Genomic DNA, 24,690 nt, shown 5'->3' with positions numbered 1-24,690 from the left:
CATTTCAATAGCAACAAGAGAACAAGAATATAGTAATTCAAGTATAAGTTTTTTATCATGAGGATTTTTAGTAGAGTGAAGTATTTCAAGCTGGGGAGTGACATGATCCCATTTTGGTTTCCAAATAATCACTGATTCTGTAATTAAGATTGTATGGGAGGGAGGTGAAGGTGAAGACTGAAGATTCCCTTTGCATATTGTTGCTGAATTCAGTTGAAAAACAAAGGTAACTTGACCTAAGGTAATGGCAGTGGGAATTGACAAATATGGACTGATGATAATTAGAGTATTAGAAAGATAAGACTTAGAAATTGATTAAATGTGCTATCAAAATATAGGAAAGGTAGGGGCGCCTGGGTGGTGCAGTCATTAAGCCTCTGCCTTCGGCTCAGGGCGTGATCCCGGGGTTCTGGGATCGAGCCCCACATCAGGCTCCTCCGCTAGGAGCCTGCTTCTTCCTCTCCCACTCCCCCTGGTGTGTTCCCTCTCTCGCTGGCTGTCTCTGTCAAATAAATAAATAAAATCTTTAAAAAAAATAAAAAAATAAAAAAAATTTAAAAAAATATAGGAAAGGTATCATTCCAAATTATCACATTTTAATATATTACTATTTTATTTCTTGCGTGGAGTTTCCTCTCCCCTTTCCTCCACCACATCACTCTTCCTGAAATTTCTAAATTAGAAATCTCATTATATATATATATATAGAGAGAGAGAGAGAGAGAGAGAGAACTTTGATATATGTAATACATTATATATACAATAAACTGAGAATTAAAGAAGAACAAAAGAATAGACAGTAAGACTGGATTCTTGGTACCTGACCCTAGGAATAGATTTTTTAAACTCTGTTCCTACCCTATTAAAATCATGTGCCATATTAACATTAGGGAGAGATCTGTAAATGGTGATATGAAGTAAGATTGTTAATTACTTTACTTCCATAGATGTTTTTTTCACCAGTTTATGTGAAGAGCCACATGCCAGAAATTATGTTACAGGTTTGCCTTTAGCTTATAATGTGGTGTTAATCCATCATCAATATATTCATCAACCTGTCCGTACCAGTTAACAGTGTAAAAGACATTCAGTATCTGAACTTAGTACTTTTTAAAAAAAGCCCATGGACGTTGCTTATGAAATTCATAGGAAAGTATTCTTTGTCACAAAATTGAATGTGCAAGGATAAGTTTGATAGGGTGTCAGTGTATCAAAATAACACATTTCATGCTGTGTGATAAAATTTTCACCACTGTCAACCTCAGAGAAAAATAATATTTTAACACGTTTACAAGAAAGCAAAACATGCTTCATTATCGCTTTGAATATTTCATGAGATCGAAAGATGCATGCTTTTTTCCAAGGAAAAATCTGTTTTGTTACTGAGAAAAACTTGTTTAGGTTTAAAAAGGTCAACATTTTTGAGATAAATGTTATATTTTCACTTAAAAAATAAGAATTTCTAAATTTTTTCCAATGTTAAGCACATATTCTAATAGTTGCAATAAAATTGCATTTGTAGATATTCCATTTTGAATCAATACTTCGAATGAAAAAATTGGACATTTTTTAAATATAAACAAGAGAAACTAATGTTATGATACAAGTTAATTTTAGCATCTCATGTGATGTTATGTGTTGTAGCCATTAGATAATGATATATCTCCCATCTAAGACCCCCCCCGCCAGTTAACTGTATGATTTTAGACAAACTATTTCACTTTCCTAGGCCCTAGGCTAGTGCTGCCATAGCCAAACACCACAGAGTACTGGTTCACAGAACAGAAATGAATTTTCTCACAATCCTGGAGGCTGGATGGCCAAGATCAAAGTGTCAGCCGGGTTGGTTTCTTCTGAGGCCTCTCTCCTTGGCTTGAAGATGGTCATCTTATGTCATTACTTGGGCTTTCCTCTGTGTGCACATGTGCCTGGTGTCATTTTTACCCTGTTCTTACAAGGACACCAGTCTGATTGGATCAGGACCCACCCTAAGGGCCTCATTTTAACTTAATTACCTTTTTCATTATCCCAGCTCCAAATACAGTTACATTCTGAGGTACTGGGAATTAGGACCTCAACATACAAATTTTGATGGGAAACAAGTCAGTCCATAACAGCCCTAGTTTCTCTAGAATAAAAAGAAGCAGAAACATCATCTTAAAAATTACATTAATATAAGCAGTAAACAGCACTACATTTAACTGATCAATCCAACTTGACAACTAACAAAATTAAATTAGACTTTAACATAACTGCAAATATAATTTTCTGAAAGATTATTGAAAAATGACAATTTTGTTTTCATTTGTAATGCTCAAATAAACTACATAATTAACGACAATATATCTATACCATTCATAAACATAATATTATATTGAAGCAAATTTTCAACATCAAATGAGAAACAAATTAATAAGACCAACACTGTAGGTCTTACCAGGACATGCCTCCATTTGTCTTTCAGTTATTTGACATGTGGTCAATTCCTCATCATATCCATAAACCTGTCTCTGTAAATCCCCATTTTGCTAGCAATGTGTGTACTACTTTCCAGAAGGATTATGGCTATCTTGATGCCTAGAAAAAAATGAACTATTAGTAGCAGACAAATATTTATTTTTAGATAACCTGTTATAAAACAGGTAGAGCAACATACTTCCTTGGTATGTTGCAGATAATCAATCTCAGGCTATTTCCCAGTATAATGTAAAATGGTGATTTAATAGAAGTCCTCAAGACCAATATTGCTAGTACTCTGAAATCATTTAAAACAGACTAATCGATGCATAAGCAATAACAAAAACAATGAAGCTACACCTATGTAGAAAGAGTTGGTAATTCCCGTATTTGAAGACAATACATGTTTTCTTTTTATTTTTGTTTTAATTTAGACTGCTGGGGAAAACAAAGGAGGTTATGCTACAATTTTTTAAAAATTGAATAAATGAACTATTATTCCTATAGACAATAAGAGCATAAAATATCTTATAGTGAGTATGTAGGATATTCCTAACATTACCTACATGATATTTCAAATATGAATAGATGATAGGTAGATAGATAGATAGACAGATAGATAGATATAGAGACAGAGGGATAAATTTTCTAATTATATATCTATATACATATATGCATTTTCTTGAGAAACACAAAATATATCCTAAGCAAATGTAAAGATAATTCTATATTTTTTCTGGATGTTGGATACTATAAAGATATAAATATGTCATTTTCCCCTGAATAAATGTATGTGATCAATACAGTGACAATCAAATGTGAATTGTTTTTAAAAGTTCTAATGGAAAAGTTAGTATGTAAGAAAAGCTAAGATACTTTAGAAGAAAAAAGCCATTAAGAGGACCCTATGATCCAGCCATTGCACTACTGGGTATTTACCCCAAAGATACAGACGTAGTGAAGAGAAGAGCCATATGCACCCCAATGTTCATAGCAGCTCTGTCCACAATAGCTAAATTGTGGAAGGAGCCGAGATGCCCTTCAACAGATGACTGGATTAAGAAGTTGTGGTCCATATATACAATGGAATATTACTCAGCTATCAAAAAGAACGATTTCTCAACATTTGCTGCAACATGGACGGCACTGGAGGAGATAATGCTAAGTGAAATAAGTCAAGCAGAGAAAGACAATTATCATATGGTTTCTCTCATCTATGGAACATAAGAACTAGGAAGATAGGTAGGAGAAAAAAGGGATAAAGAAAGGGGGGGTAATCAGAAGGGGGAATGAAGCATGAGAGACTATGGACTCTGAGAAACAAACTGTGGGCTACAGAGGGGAGGGGGATGGGGGAATGGGATAGGCTGGTGATGGGTAGTAAGGAGGGCACGTATTGCATGGTGCACTAGGTGTTATATGCAACTAATGAATTATCGAACTGTACATAAAAAACCAGGGATGTACTGTATGGTGACTAACATAATATAAAAAAAATATTAAAAATGAATAAATAAAAATTAACCTAGAAAACATTAAGAAATAAAAAGAACCTTCCTTCTATAAAAATGTGCACATTTTATTAAAATTACCTGGAGAAACCGGAAAAAAAAAAAAAGAGGACTTGCCCTAACAGAAATTAAGACTCCTAGTAAGCTTCCAACAACTAACCAATTATGGTCTTGTTTCCAGGATAGATAGCATGATTTATATCCCAAAATGGAAGTCTAGAATATGAATAATTTAATATATGATGAAGAAAACTAAACAAATAATCTGAGGGAATGGAATATTAGTAAGTGTTAAATTAAAATTTTAAATTTAAAAAAATTCATATCTCATGCTATATACCAAAAATAAATTCCATTTTGAAGTATAAAAGCAGCAAGTGTAAAAAACTACTCATTAGATTCTGGATGGAAGAAGGCTTTAATAGCAAAACTGCAAAGGAGAGATAATATAGGAAAACATAGGTGGTCTCATTTCTTCAGCCCCACATTCCCATTATTTAATGAGTCATATTGATTTGATCACCAAAACATATTACTTATCTATCAATTTCTCTCCATCTTTCCTGACACCACCCAAAAGGTCATAGCTAGACTACTATAGCAGTCTCCAAAAGCTTACCCCCATTAATCTCTCAGCTTCACAGTGTTCTACTCTAAAACGTTAATATTTTCTAACAATTATTGAACATTTATTATGGGCCATGTACTATTCTGTTTCTTTGGCTATAATAATACATTAATCTTCACACTAATCCTAAAAAGTACTGTACTACTATGTACATGTACCATTATGGCCCTTGATTTTAGATGAAGACACTAAAATGTATGAATTTTTTAACACGGCTGGAGAGTGGCAAGACAAGATTTACACCCAAGCAGTTACAGCCAGAGGCTGCACTGTAACCTCTACACTGCAGTCTTGTAAAACAGCCTTGGAATTTATCTAGAAGTGAAGAGAATAACTTTCGGCCTCTTCCCACGGCATATAAAATCTCCGTCCCAGCTCATTTACGTGACTCCCATCTCTCTTTCACAAGAATTGAGTCATACTCCTTGCACTGAAATCCTTGCACTTGTCAGGATGGTTCTCACCTAAACCTTTTGCTCTGGTTTCTGCCAGGCTCTTGCCAGTGTCTGTCAAATATTAACTCCTAAGTAATGCCTACCTTCAACACACAGACCTTTCAGGGGTTATTACAACATCTTGTTTATTCTTCATAGCTTTTGTAACTTTCAGACATTTTCTTTTTCTATTTGTTAACTTATTTATTGCTTGTGTTCCCACATTAGAGTGTAATGTCTATGAGGTCAGTTGCCTTTTCGTTTTCTGAACAGCGATCTATCAACAATGAGTTAATCAATTTGCAGCACAGAATTTCTTAATACATAGTAAAATAACTGGGGTAATAATTAATGCAGATTAAATAAAGATACAAAACTTCTGTATGTTATAACAATGCCATTAGAACGCTTTCCACTCAATTCTTTTATAAACCTAAAATGATTAAAAAGTTAAGTTTATGAATTAAAATTTAAAATTACAGAACAAGAAAAAAATGAAGAAAACATTTTCAACATTATTCTGCAGATTTAAAATTTATAAATGTGAACATTTAAATTTTTTTAACATATAAAACACCAAGACCCCAACTTTTAAAATGTGCAAGAGATACTGAGATTCATGTATTTGGAATAGTAAATTTTGAGTGAGTATATGAAATGATTTAAATTGCAAATTCTTTCCCTTTGGGAATTTATATCATCCTAGGTGAGATGGACAAGAAATACTTAAATAAATAAATCTGTGTCAGCACATAAAAAAATACATCTGTAACAGGTCAGTTAGTATGAACTGATAGTAAGAAAATTAAAATAAGTTAAGCATACAGAATATTTAAACACTATTCCTTGAAATCATTGATATCATTTATTAAGCATTTATATGAAAGTGTACATCTAAGCTTTTTACAAAAAGCTTACACAAATTATGAGGAAATTTCTGGTATCCTAAGCTTTTTACAAATAAATAGGAAGGGGCACCTGGGTGCCTTAGTTGGTTGAACATCCAGCTCTTGGTTTTGGCTCAGGTCATGATCTTAGTATTATGAGATCTATCCCCACTCAGTGGGGAGTTGGCTTGAGATCCTCTCCCTCTTCTCTCTCTGCCTCTCCCATGACCCCTTCATCCCTGCTCATGCATGCCTTCTCTCAAATAAATAAATAAATCTTTTTAAAAAATATGCATAGGAAGAACTACAAATAAAGAGGTTACAACGCTTGCTCAAGGCACACATCCTATCAAAACGCAGTCTGGATTGCAAGATTTTGAAGACCACACTTTCTTTTTTTTGAAGATTTTATTTATTTATTTATTTATTTATTTATTTATTTATTTATTTATTTGAGAGAGAGAGAACGAGCAGGGGGGAGAAGCAGAGGGAGAAGCAGGGTCCCTACGGAGCATGGAGCCTGATGTGGGGACCCTGGGATCATGACCTGAGCCGAAGGCAGACGCTTAACCAACTGAGCCACCCAGGCATTCCAAAGCCCACATTTTTAATAAGTAGTTACTCTCTCAGTAAGTATTTTGTACCAATAATTAATGAATGACTGAATAAGTGACCGAATATTTTCAATTTAGCCAAATTCATCAGCTTGTATTCAAAATTACTAAATTGTGTTCAAATTTCTTTTATTCACAAGTACAGAAAAATCATATCCCTATGGCCTAATTTTGACTTCTCAAAGTACAGAACTCACTTTTTGTCTGTCAGAATGAACATCTGGCAGATAAGATATTTATTTTCACTTATTTAATTGTCCTTTTCAAACCCTTATAAGTTTAATGTTCTCACTATAAAATCATCACAGAAAGTATCATATTAAGCATTTTAATGGAATATTAATTTATAATTCATAGTTGAATAGAACCGAATCACCTGGACTACTCAATCCCTTCAGTGTTTTATTGATTTATTCATTAATTTATTCTGTCAGTCTTTCATTAAGAAAATAGTTGTGAAATTGAGGTTTATGGTGAGAAAAGCAGTCCAGTTCTATTTTAGATTCTCTTGCCTTCCAAATCAAAAAGTTCTACATTATAATCGAAAGGAACAGAAAGAAAAGGAAGATAGCAGGTATGCAAATATTGTTACTTAGAAGAATAAGAGGCATTTTTTCCCCCTTTTCTTGAACATTTAGCTTTTTCTCCCTTGGCCTTTTCCTCCACTAGATCCAGCAACATCCATCTCTGGAAACAAAGTTCTAGAAAAACTTGGATTGCATCTCTTGGTGTTGGTTTTCTAAATAGATAAGTTACATATTTCATTGAATTACTAAATACATTGTTAAAATGATAGGATGGAATTATTTCATCTTAAATAAAAACTGAACAAATAAATAGAATTATTTATCTATATTATGTTCCTGTTTTTAGATCTCAAAAATTATAGATGAGATAATTTCAATGTATCAGAGAAATTTTTCCATCATCAAAATTTCAAATGTGTATATATGTGAATAGGAATTATATTCTTACCCACATTGACATAGGAAGTTTTATTTTGTCACATCATCATTATATTTATAATTAAAATATTTAGTTATTCTACTTTTTGTTAAAAACTCTCAATGCATCAGATGTACCTGGAATAAAAACCCACATTATTTCCATTTTGATGAATGGCCAACTGATAAGAAGCTGTTGGTAATATGGAAGAGTAATGTGATGGTTTTATGTTCTTAAGGGTTGTGAAGCTGAATTCATTAGAGGGATCAAAGGTATCTATTTTCAGTTATTTTTCTATGTTAACAAATAAATGCTGTTCCAATATGTTGTTTATCTGCTAAATATTCAGTATGTTAAAATGGAATCTAATGGCAATTACTGACCTTTGTATCTTATTAAAAAAAAACTGTCTTAAAAATAATGAATTCAGGTTTTCAATAAATGCTTTTATTTTCTGTTTTTCTTATAAGAAATATGTATAAAATAGAGCTATAAATACAGATGACAAATCAGCAGGAATTTTTTTTCCTTAAGTTCAAGCATTGTTGTTTATTATCCCAGATACCTTCCTTATCCTGCCTATGACCCAGTTTGAGGGGGATTCATGAATATTTATTTGAGTGTAATGAGGGTCAAGTTGAAGCAAGGTAATGAACTAGTACTTCTTTGTCCTCACTCCTTTCTGTAGGAGTAGATAATTTCTTAATGTGGCCCTTTACATAATATGTGGTGAGCAAGGGTGCCTTCTGCCTCCCACTTGCCATCCATCAGAGGTGCAAAGGCAAACTGCTGCCCTAACAAAATCATTTCTGTGTGAAAGTGCTTTCCATTGCATCTAACAAACATGAGCAGAAAGAATCATAGATGTGTGTGCTGAAAACATTTTTCTTATTCATAAAGTGATGTTTAGGATCACTCAGGCCCTATCTCATATTTAACCATGAGATCACAGAACACGTAGAACAGTCTTCTTGGAGAATCTTGTGTGAGAACCTTATATATATATAAGGTAAGATATATATATATATATATAGAGAGAGAGAGAGAGAGAGAGAGAGAGAGAGAATGTCGTCTTCCTGACTTAAAATTTTGTAACCTTACAAAAAATCCAAAATTTTTATTTCCTATGCTTTATGGATTGTTTCTCAATATATAGATAGTTTTTCTAATACTAGAAAATTCTACCAAATATTACTATCTAAGTAAAAATGAAAACAGTGAATTATATATCATTTAAAAGACAGATATTTTGGAAGGGCATAGATAAATACATGTTCAGGTTTTTTTTTTCAATCTTTAACAATTTCTTTAGTTTCAATAAACATGATTTTCCATGAGACTTCTAAGAAACAGAATATATATGGTATAGTTAAAATGGCAGTAACATTAGTATTAAAAGGTGGTTTATGGAACTGCAATAGTTTCTTCTAAATTTTGCTCTTGTTCATTCTAGAATATTTTGAAAGTTTAGATTTTTGTTGTCATAGTTATAGACCTTAATGCAATAATTTATTTAACAAAATAAATCTGATAGAGCAGTGTTTCCGTAGCCATTACTTATCCAAATACGTTTGTTGCCTGCAGTTTTTATTTAAACCTCTAATTCTTTCATGTGTGATTTTGTTATAAACTTTCAATACCTCTGAAATGTATTATGAAAAAAGTAGGTGGCGGCAGAAGAAGGTCAACAAAATTCCTTTAATATGCACCTTGCCATAGAAAGATAAAATCCAATTATTTTAAGTGGTGGAAGTAAGTATCAATGCACTTTTAGTTCATTGAGTCAGACCCCATTTTGTCAGTTTGTTTCAAAAAGAATACGTACCTGACTTGCATGCAGATGTCATACTACATTTTTGCATTCATATCGGTATTTTATTGAGGACTTCTACCATAAGTGTCTAAATTTTACATGCAAAAAGTACATGTTATGAATTTAAAAGAGCAATACTTAGGCATAAAGATTCCTTATATTTAGGCAAACATCCGTCTAACATCTTATGATGCTTTCCTAAAATGGCAGTTGGAAAGAAAGCCATTTCACTTTGTACAAGTGAGACTTCCAATGCCTTATATTAGAAACGGGTAAACCAACTTGTCTGGCACATCGAGGTGCTCCTTGTTATGTAGATGGGGACACTTCCCAGGATATTTGGACTAGAGCACAGATAAGGCTGACAGTAAGTAAAAGGGACATGGAACAAAAAATCAAACTGAACTCTTCTGAGTCTAGATTTTATTTCTTGTACAAATTGTCATTTAAGAATTAAAAACTCTTACCACTTACTGTATTTTATCTGTCCAAGAGCTAGAACTTTTAATTTTTAACAATGATAATATTTGCAGTGTAGGAGAATATGAGACTTATCTCAGTGAACTAGCCCTTAATACTTAAACATGAAATGATCATTTGTTTTAGTGTTTGACAACACTTTCTATTATTCACATATTCATTACCTGTGATTTAAAAATTGTTATTTTGTGTGTTTGTCATCTCTACAACTAAATTATAAACTCTTTGGAGATAGCATATTGCCCCTACATTAATAATGGTAACACTGCTGTTCATATTAGAGTATAAGCATTCCATTAATATTTAGTGAGTAGATGAATGAATAGCATATATGAGCAGAAGATTTAAATATTAGAAATAGAATGTTTTTTAACTTATTTTACTTAAATTCAATTAGTTAACATATAGTGTATTATTAGTTTCAGAGGTAGAGGTCAGTGATTCATCAGTTGCATATAACACCCAGTCCTCATTACATCATGTCTCCTCCTTAATGCCCATTGCCCAGTTACCTCATCCCTATAAATAGAATGTTTAGTCAACAAATGTAAGTATGATCACATTAGTCAGTCCTGACCAGGTATAAAGTGGACCAATATGGAGTAAATATAGGCTAAAAAAAGAAGACAGAACAAGAAGGAAGGGAGATGGTGACAGCAATCATGCCGGAGGGCTGCAGCAGGCTGCCCTCCGCAGTGGGATGGCAGTGGCAATGGTCAGAAGTGGTAATAGGTGGGGGCACCTGGGTAGCACAGTCTGTTGAGCGTCAGACTCTTGGTTTAGGCTCAGGTCATGACCTCAGGATCCTGGGATGGAGCCCCGCTCAGCGGGGAGTCTGCTTGAGATACTCTCCCTCTTCCTCTCTTTGCCCCTACCCCAGCTCATATTCTCTCTCTTTCTCCTTTTCTCAAGTAAATAAATCTTTAAAAAAAAAAAAAAAAAGAAGTGGTAACAGGCATAGTGACAGATTCATGACAGGCAAGAGCCCCAGGCAGCGGCAGAGAGGAAAAACTATACTGTACTTTCTTTTTTTTTTTTTTTTTTTTAAGTGGCAAGAAAGAGTAGCACCTTGGGTGATACACTCATCCAAGGAAATTTAATACAAGTACAGATACATTCGATACATCTTAGTAACCAAGGCCTCAAGGCCCTCATAGTACAGATGAAAAACATGGCAAACAAATTGATAAGATAAGGGAATTAAAAAGAAGAAAAGGGGGATAGCTGCTAAAGAATCAAGAGCCATACAGGCATTTGCAGCTTCCAAATGCAAGAATTTTGACATTTAAAGATCACATTCCCTATTTCTGAAAAATGGGTTGAAAATAACTGGATTACTGAGATGGCATTATATTAATACCCTTCCCCTTCCTTCCTTCCTTCCTTCCTTCCTTCCTTCCTTCCTTCCTTCCTTTGATTTCTTGATTTCTTTCTTCTTTCTTCTTTAAATCTTTCTTTTTTTTTTCTTTCCTTCTTTTTTAACCAGTGACTCAGAAGGGGAAATACGCAATTCCTAACTTACTTTAGAGGAAAGCAGCCTTTCCTCTTTTCCCTTTTCTTTCTCTTCTCTCCACCTCCCCCAGCTGGATGTCTTATTAGAAGATATTCCACATATAAAAGTATGTTAATAGTGGGTATTATATGTAGAATATGTGTAGAATTTGTATGTACAATATAAAAGTATATAGGGAGTACAAGTATATATATAGAATATTTGGTACAGATATAGATTATTAATTCCATGAGATACAGATATACAATTAAATACAAAGTAAATACTTATTGTAAAAAAATTAGAACAAAGTACAAACTTGTAAGAGGTGATAAAATTCACAAGTGTTATAAAATCTGGGAAAAAAAGAAGATATTCCATAGATTTTTAAATTATATACTTTAGAGATGAATGTGGAAGAGTATTGGCAATTGTGACTGTGAATAAACATTTGTAAACCTTCCTTTCCTGAGGCATAATAACTATGTGTCATTAAAACTGAAGAATGTAGTCTCAAGGGCAAACTGCAAGTAATTAATTTAATTTTTCTTAATTGGAAAATTAAATTAAATGTAACTACTGATCCCAAGGGTAAAGAAAGTTGAGGCAGCCTAATGTAGCCATCAAAATATCAGAGTATCCAACACATAAGCACTTTACTATAAAGATACTTTTTTTCCTTGGGCCTCATAATTTACAGTTGTAAAACTGTATTCTAAATTATTTTTTAATATTCTTATTCTGTGTAGTACACAGAATAACCACCCCCACCTTGACAAATTCCTTGCCCTCATCCTTGGTAACTGTGAATGTGACCTTACATGGCAAGGTAGAGTTAAAGTTTCAGATGAAATTAGGTTGTTAATCAGCAGACCTTCAAATAAGCGGATTATCCAGGTGTGTCCAGTGTAATCAAAGAGTCCTTAACAGTGGAGGAGAGCAGCAGAAAAGGACAGAAATGAGGAAGAATTGACAGACTACAGGCTTTAAAGATGAAGGGGGTCACAAGCCAAGGAATATGGGCAGCCTCTAAAAGGTGGAAAAGGCAAGAATTTAGATTCTCCCCTAGAGCCTCTAAAAAAACACAGCCTTGCGAGTACCTTGATTTTAGCCGGTGAGACCGGTTTTGGACTTCTGGCCTCCACAGTAGGATAATAAGTTGTGTTTTTTTATGCCACTGTGAATTGTTACAAAAACCATAGGACTGTAATACATTCTGTATGATTATTATGACCTTATACATTGTCAAGTTAAATAGTATTTTTATTTTTGAGGTAACCAATCAGGACTATAAAATAAAAATGTCTGAAGGATCTCAGGTTGAAATAATTATTTGCTCTGATTACTATTATTGAATTTAACTGATATGAAACATATTATTTTAATTATATTTTGGGTTTTCATGACTATTTGGTGGCCATGCAAACTCAGAGATTTAAAGTCTCAAGTTACTATTGATTTCCACATGAGTTATTCAACCATGTTAGCAAGAAGGCAGTGTCTTTTGTATGAGTAGGAAAAAGTAAAAATTCATCTTTCCCTGGCATATATTCCCATTGATTAGGGAAGTCTTCTTTAAAAGTCAAATGTTTGTCAGATGAATATACAATAAAGAATCAAGACTGGTTATTTCAAAATATAATCAAGCTGAACTATTAGCTCATTAGATCTTTTAGTGAAAATCAAGATGGATTCAGCTTATAATGCTAGGAAAAAAGTCATCTATTATCTCTTATTTTCCTTTGTATTATATCAAAACTTCACCTGTGGTATATTATTAAAACATGATATTTTTCCTGGATTGTATGTGTAAAGTCATATTATTGACCATTATGTTTTTACTGTTTTTTTCCCCTCATTTTTTCTCAATCCCAATAGTCTCTGAAGTGTTCCTCCTGCCTCAATTTGCTCTGTGCCTGTATGCATGCTATTCCTCCTGCCTAAAATGCTCTTTCCATCTTTTTTTTTTTTTTTTGGATAGTGAAATTCTTTGCATTCATTAAAACACAGCTCAAAGGTACTTCTCTCTGTGAAGTCTTCACTACTTTCCCATGCCACTAAGGTTGCCACTTATGATGCAAATTTAAAAAATACTTTGATAGTATTTTTTACTTGGCATTATCATTGTTGCTTTGTATGTGTCCCTCTACCTCAGGAGGTGAATTGTTGAAAAGCAAGGACACAGCACAGCGTCTAGGACACTTTATCAATATTTATTGAACAAATTAAGTACCTGATTAAATTCTAGGCATATGTCTTTCAGTCTAAGATCCCGCCTTTGTTCTGGTGAGGTGAAGTATTGACAGTGGGATGGATACAAGTCACGCTATGTCCTTAACCATTCCCAACCAGTTAGCAGATAAAACAAAACTGGAAAATTCTTAGTGACAAATTAATGTATTTATTAAAGAATCTCATTTTAAGTACCTAGTTTTTACTCCTGTGTGCTGGGTACCCACTTCGTACAGTACACTAGAAGAAGCATAAGGACCATATCACTCTAAATGCCGTAATTCATTCTTTACAGAGGGCTTACATTCCTTTTTTTACATACTTATGATCTATTTTGTTTTTAGGCCTAATAACCACTAATCCTATTTATATTTATAATTTAAAGTTATTTTCTTTGTTTCTTTGTGCTGAATAAATGCAAATTAATCATAATACTTAGAGATGCAATAAAGCTTGGTCTCCCAAGCCAGACAGCTTGACTTAAATCCCAGTTCTTATCCTGTGTTAGTAACTGAGCAAGCCAGTACAGGGGTAATTCATTTTCCTTATAATCGATGGTAGATTTTTCAGTCTATCTGGCTTGTAAATGTTTAGAGGGGTCAAAAGAAAAAGTGTATGCTAGATGGAGCCATGTTGAAGGAGTAATTACCAATACTGGTATTTCTTTCATTCATGTGTTCGCTTGTTTTGTATGTGTTTCGTATGGTCTAAGCACTGACTAGGAGTTGTAATTTACACACCAAGCTATACAAATTTTAATAATAATAACAATAGGATTATAGTTTTTTTTTTTCAAAATCTCCTCACATCAGTGATTATAACTGATTTACAGAACAACCCTGGATACTTATATTCCATAAATAGTAATAATACTCATCTTTTGATTGAGTACTTAATTGTATTAAGGATACTGTGCTAAGACCTTTATGTGTTTTATTTTATTTCATCCTTATGCTTTTAGAGATTTATTTTAATTCCCATTTCAAAGTTGTGAAAACTGGTGCTTAATGATATTAAATATCCTACACTCTTCAGTAGCAGAAGTAAGCATAATTTCTCTGATGGTTCAACTGTAGAGCCAATAATTAACAACTGAAATAATTCTTCACCTGTAAAATAAGGTTAACTTAGGCTGAAAGAGGTTGCACAATTATAAGATGTTCTATAACTCAATTAAAATAAACCCGTAAAGAACATTGATGAGCTTTACTGTTAAATGTAATGTATTAGGAAGGCAGTAGAGTTTTGATGAAACTGTATTCTAGAGTGCCTGAAGTCTGTGCTGCACCAGTCATACTCATTTCTTTGTGGTTCTTGAAGGAGATATATTCACAGGTGTCATTGACAAATGGGAATCCTGAGTACTGTTTTATTGCCAAGTGGTATGATTAGCCCCTGCCAATATCCCTTTGTAGGATTCTTTGGTAAAACTGGTTTGAGAGTATGAAACTTGAACTTCCTGTCCAAGCAGGGTCATTTTTTAAAACCGTAAGTTCCAGTCTTGCCAACAAACAGCTCCTGAGACCTAGAAAATAAGCAACCTGGAGTACATGTAACACAAAAAGAAGAGAGTCCTCAAATATGCCAACTTGTTCCATCACTCTACTCATACACATCCATGGATAGAAGAGGAGAAGCCTGCACAGATCAAAATTTCTGCACTCTGGGATGTAACTTAGTAAATATAGGCCAATCAGTGTCATGGCACCAAACTAAGAAATGTTCCTGCCTCTTGGAGTAAAAGTAACGCTCGGAGTAAAGCTTGGCAGTTGTAAAAGAACGGATGCTTACTTCTTTAGAATCATTTTGTTGTGGTGGTGGTTGTGGTTTTGTTTTTTGTTTTTCTTAGTTCTAAATGCTATGCTCAGTCACGTGGAGGTACCGCTTGGAGTTAGATGGCAAGCCCAAGTAACAATATTCTTTTCCTTCAAGACCAACTTATGTTTAATAGAGTAGAGAAAAATATACACAGTACAGAGACAATAATACCTAATACTTCCAGTGATATACATTTTATAAAATTATAATCTTTTAAAGATGAATGACATTTATTCAATACTTGACTTATATAGGTAAATGAGTCTGAAATTCCTGGAATTACCCTTTTTGGTTAAGGCAAAAGCATTACCTAGAAGAAATAATAAATGGTATTATTCAATAAAAAAGTCATTTATCTGAAAGTCTTAAAAGATGAGCTCCACACCTTGCCAAATCCAAACCAAGTATAAAATCTTTAATGTTTCATCCCTATATTTGAGACATCACAAAGTCCTTCTAAATTTGTATTTTGAGAATTTTTTTCAGTGTATTCACTACTATAATCTCTCAATATTTTCTTGATCTAGATTCTTATCAGATCTCAACTTGATTATTATAATAGCTTTCTAATAATTCTGTCTCTTCCTTCAATAAAGATTTAAAATACAAATCTGTCCATATTGCCTTATCCATATAAACATCTGATGTCTACACACTACCCACAGAATTTTGAGCCTTTTAGTATTGCATGAAAGACCCTCCATATCCTTAATAATGCTTACTTGACCAGTTGCATCCCCAAAGTTCTTTGTCTTGCATAATATTAATTATTAGAAATATTAATCAGCTTTCTGTTCCATCTTCCTGGAAGCAAATAGTTTACAGTTTTCTTCATTTGGATAACTGCTACTCATTAAGTTTGACTGAACACCTCCTAATTCTGAAACAGTTACACATTTTGTTACATGTCTTCCTTATAACCTGATAGAGTAAGAATCATTATAATTCTACAGATTAAAAGATCAGTCAGAAATGCTAAGTTATGTTTCCGAAGTTACAGTACTAGCAACTGAAAGAGGTTAATTTCAAACTCCATCTTTTGTACATTATATTTCATTGCCCTAAGAAGTTTTAATGAGACTGTAAATCTTACCTGTATCATATCTCATCAGATGCATACTTTGGTCTTCATTTGTTTCTATCTCAGCACAGAAGAAATGACCCAAATGTCTACCCGTTATAACATTGAAATAAAAGAAGATAGATTAGTTATGCTATTTACTAAGACTCTCTGAAGAAGTAAGTTTGAGGCAGCCTCGATGGCTCAGTCAGTTAAGCATCTGCCTTCAGCTCAGGACATGATCCCAGGGTCCTGAGATTGAGTCCCTCATTGGGCTCCCTGGTCAGTGGGGAGTCTGATTCTCCCTCTGCCTCTGCCTCTCCCTCTACCCTTCCCCCAGCTCATGCACTTGTGCGCCTTCTCTGTCTCTCCCTCTCTCTCACTCTCTCTCTCAAATAAATAAAATCTTAAAAAAAAAATAAGTTCGAACCCAAAAGCAGATGAATTTTTTCTAATTACTTTTATAAAATATATTAATGTAAATATGTAAATATATAAATGTTGCTTTTATATATCACATCTATATATGATCTATAAAAAAATCTATATATTTGATTATATAGTACATGTATATGCTATGTTGTCTCCCTTATAGTTACATAATTAGCAAATGTATATATGCAATTGGGAAAATATATATATTCAAATATTTTGCAAAACCAACAGAAAATTTGTTAGAAAGAAGGTGAATTATTTACTTGTTCTCGTTGTTTATATAGTTTCAGTTTTATACTTTTCCTTAGTTGTTTACATTCAGACTTCTGAACTCAAATATAATGTGCCAAAAATATATGGGAGATTTGTTTCTTTTGCCTTCAAAACTTAAATTATTTTCCTTCCTCCCTCCTTTCCAGCCTCTCCCTCTCTCTGTCTTTTATTTTGAAAATGTGGGCCAATAGTTTTCTCATTTTTAAAAGTTATTTACCAGGTACCCCATACGAAGAAAGACATTCTATAACAAAAATGTAAATCAGGTCAGCTATCAGCATTATGAGCTATTTAAATAAAATCTTAATTCCGAGTTTGTACAAAGAAAAGAGCCTATGACCCAGACCAGAATGAAGCGAATATAGTCAATAGAGAAAGTGTTCTAGCGCCCTCCATTTTTACTCTTCGTTCCTGCTTTTATGATATAACTTGAAGTCTTTCCAAATGAAAACACAGTGAGAGAGTAGAAGATTGAAATATCCAGTTCATTTTGATTTTATTTCACTATCTTGAAGAAAATACGGGACTGTGCTTTCCGTTGACATGTGTAGGCTATCTTGGCGTCTTTCAACTCCCAGAAGGAAATCCTTTTCTTTGTTTGTCACTAAAATCAGCTCAGGTGTTTGAAGCCGCCAGCACTATTCCTTCTTTTCAGTGGCCGCAGTCCACCTCTTGACCAGTTTCCTCCTTCTTATTGTATGCAGGAGCCGTCTCATGCAACCTTGAATTCTCCTGAAAGCTGTTGTCAGGACTCCAGGAACGTCCCTGATCGTTCCTTAAGCGAGGGTGGCGCTGTTGTGATGAGTCATGATAGAAGTTGCAACCCCAGTTTGTTGAGGACTTTCATGAAACCAGCACAATCCTTTAAAATGTTCATCTGTGATATTAACCTTAATTCTTTAGTTCAAAAAGCAGCACCCATAATCTTTAAACTAGAACGCTAGTTTGGCATAGGAAATGATGTCAAAAAATGAGAGAGAAAAAATTCCCTGAGAGGATCAAAAAGGAAAATAAATATTCCGTGTTATATTTGTAGTACAGGCTCATTTTTTAACACTTTCGCAATTTTTCAGTTTACCAAGTTTGAAATAGCACAAAAGTGGTAAGCATTTGCTAAATCTTTTTCTCCTGTTCCATAATCCTTTAAATAATTATGTTATTAAATATGTGAGGCCTCTCAAATGTGTTTTGTTATTAAATGGTTTAGATATGCCTCCACCGTGACCTATTAATACCAAGCCACCCAGTTGTATTCTGAAATGATGGGCCACCTTCCATTTCTAATGCTAATGCAGATTAGCCTATTGAAAAATATTTCTTTTCCTACAAATGTTATTCTGTTAAATAACCTTATATAAATATCAAAACAATAACAAGTTAGAATTATGTGTACATATTTATTGTTAGGAAAAATGGTTTCCTAAGTGGATTTGTGGGGTTTTTTTTAAGGTTTTATTTATTTATTTATTTGAGAGAGAGAGAGAGAGCACACAAGCAGAGGGAACTGCAGGCCGAGGGAGAAGCAGACTCCCTGCTGAGCAAGGACTCCCCCCCCAGGACTCTGATATCATGACCTGAGCTAGATGCATAACCCACTGACTCTGATATCATGACCTGAGCTAGATGCATAACCCACTGAGCCACCCAGGCGTTTCAACTAAGTGGATTTTAAAAAAAAATAGATCTTTATATATAAATCTAAGGAGACAAATCTCAAAGCATAAAACAAAAGAACTTTCATATTAATATCTTGAAAAATGCGCTTCAAAACAAGTTTGGTCTATAATAGGAAGGACATAGCTTATGAAGGCCAATTCTTGCCATTATGTGGCGAGAAGGGAAATAAAGGGTGGGGGATGTGAAAGCAAAGACTTTTTCTTAAATCGAGGTTCAATAATAATTTTATTATAGTAATTAAGGTCTGGTCTTTAATAGGTCTTTAATAGAATCAATTGACTAGAAGGCAGCTTCAGAGGTCCCTGCTGACATTTTCCTGAGGTTGGATTTAAACGTATTATAGAGTAAGGAAGGACAAAACAGTGCTTATGTCAAATTATATTCATAATGAAATTGCAGAGTCTATATATACCATCCTATCTTTTCTAAGTCATCTTTGATGTTACAAAGAAGGCAAAAATTTCTTTCTGTCTCCGCCTTTTTCACTTCCTTCCTTGTTAGCAATATCATGACACTGGGTTTTTTTTAATGATATGTAACATTTGAATGACACTTTAGAAAATAGATTTTATTGTTATTTGTCTACATGTTAAGTGTGCCATTTGCAGCACATTTGTTTTTATTTTTTTAATTTATTTATTTATTTATTTATTTATTTATTTATTTATTTATTTAAAGATTTTATTTATTTATTTGACAGAGATAGAGACAGCCAGCGAGAAAGGGAACACAAGCAGGGGGAGTGGGAGAGGAAGAAGCAGGCTCATAGCAGAGGAGCCTGATGTGGGGCTCGATCCCACAATGCTGGGATCACGCCCTGAGCCGAAGGCAGACGCTTAACCGCTGTGCCACCCAGGCGCCCCTGCAGCACATTTGTTTTTAAGTTAAATATTTTAGTCTTATCAATTTGGTTGATCCTAAGGAATATATAAAGTATAGATGTTCTCCAATATGTTGTGTTACTAATAAATAAGGAAGCACATTATGTCTCCCACCCCTACCATTGTTGAAATTATTAGTTGTTCTGTAATAACTTTATTTTAAATGTATTATATACTTTAATGCTTGACATGTGTCTGGTTTTTAATGTTTTTTTTTACTGTGAATGAATAGTAATATATGCAAATCAGAAATTTTTATTTATAACATTTATATATACTTATTTTATTGGATTGATTGATTGGTTTATATTGATGACTTTTCAGAGTGATCAAATGCCTGAAGCGTAAATTTATAGAAAGTATAAAACCTATATAGTATATAGTACATTTCTCAATTTTTTTCAAGATAAAAGAAAACCCAAAACAGCCCAGAAATAGTTAAGATACTCCATCTTGGAATGCCTTAGCTCTTCAGCAAGACAGAAACCACCATGGAGCTGATGAGGGATATTTGAAGTGCCAGTCAAGGGGTTGTTCCCAGATCCTCCACATGTTGAAATCCTGATGTCAGTAACATATTAGAAAGTTGTTCATTCACTTGAGGTGACAGATACAGATTGTGACAAGCCTCATATGGGGATGAGACTCTAGAGTGAAATGAAGAATGCAGAACTAATGGAGGAAAATGTCACTTGCCAATCTCCCTACTTACAACTTATTTCACTTTGGACCACAGTTCATAGTACCATATGGGAAAAGAAAACAGCCATATGTGAGATTTTATCTTTCATCTTATATTTAAATTCTTAAGATACGCTTATATTCAGTAATTAGAGTATTAAGTAAGAACTTTTTAAATGTTTCAATTAATTATAATTTTGTGTTTTTTCACTGAGTGAAAGTCCATTTTAGTTACTCCTGATCAAATTAAACTGGAAAAATATGAGACAAGAGATTGTATATTAAATTCAAACACTTTTTTTGACTATCTGAATATATCACTACTTTGGCAGTGATAGTCGTCCATCCCTGTGTCTACTAATTTTATATTTCAATAAGAAAATATATCCTTAACTCTAGAGGTCTTTGCTTCTTTCAAAACACTTAAACATACTCTATCCTATATAATTTATAGCTGAGGAACCATAAGTTGAAGACTAAGGTATTTAGAATCTGTATCTTCTGTATTCCTAGTGCACTCCTCTCCCACTCTAATATAAGACATTTCTAAGGCTTTAAAGCATCATTTCCACAGAGATAAAATTTTTGTAAAATAATAATCAGTAAACATGGGGCACTTGGGTGGCTTAGTTGGTTAAGTGTCTGACTCTTGATTTCAGCTCATCTCACTCTAATAATAGTAATAATAATAATAATAATAATAATAATAGTAATCAGTAACGTAACTAATTGACACTTCTACAATAAACGTCTCAATAATAAAAACTCAGCTTTGCCTTGTAACAGATATAGGAGTTCAGATTTTTAGCCATTATGTGAAAGGTTTGCTGGTGTTGGCTTTCTGTGTGCTATGGGGTAAAGCACTTTATAATACAGAGATTAACCACACACACAAACACATACACACTTATTCATTGTTAGCAAGAAATTTAAAGTACTGATAGAACTAATTTTATAACCTACAAATGGAGAACAATCTTCCAGATCACCAAGGAAAATCTGTCAAACGATAGTAACAATAAATAAAAATAGTGATCAAAGAACACAGAGAAATTTTCAGTGGTTTCTAAAATAATAAACTGTACTTGTAGTATATTTTAAAATCAATACAATATATTTAGAAATTAATAGCACAAATAAAATTAGCAATCTTCAAATATAATAATTTTTTAAAAGTCTTAAAATGTTATTCCTTCAAGTAAGAAATTAAATAAAACAAGTCAGAATTTGAAACATATATAATCTGAATATGGAGATATTCCTCAATGGAAAAATCTGCAACCTAAAATATTTTCATTCAAAAGCCAGAAGATTAATTAGCATTATCTCTGAATATAAAAACAATATTGTTTTTAAATTAATAAAACAGGGAGGAGATAGTTAAAAAAATAAAAATAAAAAGCAAGTTCTTTAATTATGAAAATAAAACTAGAATCATATTTAAAATGATAAAGGAAAGGGGTGCCTGGGTGGCTTAGTCAGCTAAGCATCTGACTCTTGGTCTCAGCTAAGATCTTGATAGGATTGTGAGTTCAGACCTTGCGTCAGACTCCACACTGGGCGTGGAGCCTACTTAAAAATAAATTAATTAATTAAATAAAATGATAAAGGAAAAAGTAATGTAGTCTAGAAATTATAAATAGATAATGGAGACAACGATGGAAAAGACATGAAAACCATTTTAAATACTGAAATATATATATAATTTGAAAAATAGTCTAATTTGAAAGTCTGAAAAAGGGGATGGATGATATTCTCTGTAAAAATCAAATGTTTTTATTAATATTGAATCATAAGCATGAAAATATCTGATCTTATAGCAATAGTCAAAAAATATTTCACTTTCCTTGTCCTGAAAATTTTGGATGTATTGAAAAGGCAGTTACTGAAGAAATATTTTGCAGATAACCCATGGAAATTATTTATATCAATAATAGCACTTAGTGAAGTGTTATATGTTGGGTATTAAAAATTAGTAATCATCTTTCATGTAACTACCATTTAGAAAACATATAGGAATGAAGAGTCCAACTCACAACTTAAAACAGTAAAAGCATATGATGCAGAAACAATTATTAAAAAATATATTATACCTGTATGAAGAACATAACAAACTGACTGAAAATTACATTTTTGCAAAAAAATTAATGGAGAGACTGCAAATATTAATGCAAAACAAATATTCTCAAACTAAATTTTTAGACTATTCAAGCCAGGCCCCAAAATGGTTGGACACGTGAAAATGACTGAAAATTTAGGAAAAAAATAAGATTACAAAAGGAACCTTTCCTATCCAGATGATGAGTACTATGCAGTCTAATTTTTTTATAATGGTATGATTCTGTTGCAAAAATAAAAACAAGTTAATAGTACATAAACGGAATGGGGTCTAATAATTAAAATTCATATTACAAAATGTAAATCTGTGCATGAAAACACATCAAATAATGACTAGAGGACTGATTATTTTTTTAAATCTAAATTAGATCTTCACTTTTATAAAAAAATTTAAAAAATTCAAATTGTTAAGAATGATTTTTTCTTCAGCATAATTTTTCATATTTTTATTCTAGAGTAAGTATGCACACAAAATAAAATTATATAAAAGTAATTTTTATCCTTTTTTAATCACCTTTTTAAAATAAGTTTTTAATTTACTCTTCATAAATATGTACCTCATAAACTTATTACTTCCCCACAGATTATTTAGCAACATCAGCATAATATAGTTCCAAGTAAAAATTAAATATCAACACACTCTTTGTAGTGTTGACAGTTCTACAACAGCTACAAAACATGAGAATCTATAATAATTTTCCTTGGATAATAACATGTTTTGACTTTGTATTCACTGATATTCTGTTAATGAGAGATGTGGCAAATGCTGATTTCTCTGCTACATCTCATATAGTATCTGCCATTAAAATATTAATAAAGATAATAATTTTTGACTTGGAAGATGGATAAGTATGTGAATTTTCTCATGTTAATGCACAAAAATATCTCCCTCTCTCTCTTCCCTTTACTTCCTTACTTTTTAAAATTCTTTCTCACCTCTCATCTTTTCCTCTTTCTCTGTTTCTTTCTCTGTTCTGTTTCTTCATTCTTTCATCCTGTCAATAGATTATGAATCTTCCCATTATAAAACTTTTTATTCTAGAATTAGTAGACAGAAGACAATTTTGCATTAATTTCAGTTATCGCCTTGCTGTATATTTTCCCCCATGCATAGCTTTAGGTACTTAGTGATAGCAAGCCGAGAACCACGACATGTGTAGAGATAGTGGCTGATGGGGAGAAGGATGAAAGCCAAAGAGGGCATAAGGAAAGCAACTAATCCTGATACAAGTATTCCACAACAACTGTGAATTTACTTATTTATCTATACCTCTGTTTTGTGTTCTCCACTTTTCATCATAATCCTTCCCCCCCATTGGGGGAAATAAATGAGACATCTTATTTAATATTATAGAATAAATTGTCATCCCTAGGTAGATTTAAAGTATTATTGCAAATTACTATGTTAGAGATAGGCACTGATTTCCCTAAGGCCATGGATAATTTTATGTATCATCTTATGTACATAGATCATGGAAGCCACTAAAACTGACAAACAGGGGCTAAAGTAAAGTTATAGTTGGGGATTGGAATAAGAACATATGATGAAAAGAAAGGGATGATAATTATGTGAATACCTTTATACCCAAGAGAAAGTGTTAGTCACTCTATAGAAGACAACGGTAATCTGGAAGGTATTTAAATGAATATTCTATTAAAATAATTTCTGTCTCCAAAAATGCAAAGTAGTGTATATCACTTTTCCACAGTTTCCTCAGCGAAGGGTTAACCAAATGTGAGAAATTAAAAAAGGGTCATTAGTGTGATAACATATTTTTAGCCTTCTAAATAAGACCAGATGTAATTTGGTAGAACTAAGTGAATTGGTAGAATAAATCAATATTCAGAAGAAGTTGTCTTCTATAAATTGTTTAGACTGATTGAGTTGCTGGTAGATTAATTTTACTTTAAGTCAAGATTGAGTGATGGGCAGAAAATTGATCAGATTCAACAGGCATTAATTTTAATAGGACTAGTGAAGTATGCCACAATAAAAAATAAAAATGTACTTTCACACATGCCCTAAATACATACACACATTTAATATCCATATATACAGTTAAGAGAAGACTCTGTTAACCTTACTTCAAGGAGACATGTAATTATGAATCACACACTTTTAAAAAGATCTTTGACCCCTAATTTTTTAATGTTCAATAGGTAAGATCAACAGTATTCTTGTAATGCATGTTTCTTCTTCCCCCAAAATAGTATGTTAAAAAACGTAATAGCAAATTGCTTGACCCAAGATGCC

The sequence above is a fragment of the Ursus americanus genome, chromosome 8 (genome assembly GCF_024610735.1).
Source record: "Ursus americanus isolate L20-20 chromosome 8, mUrsAme1.1.p, whole genome shotgun sequence".
Lineage (NCBI taxonomy): Eukaryota > Metazoa > Chordata > Mammalia > Carnivora > Ursidae > Ursus > Ursus americanus.
Note: the sequence above shows the minus strand (reverse complement) of the source record.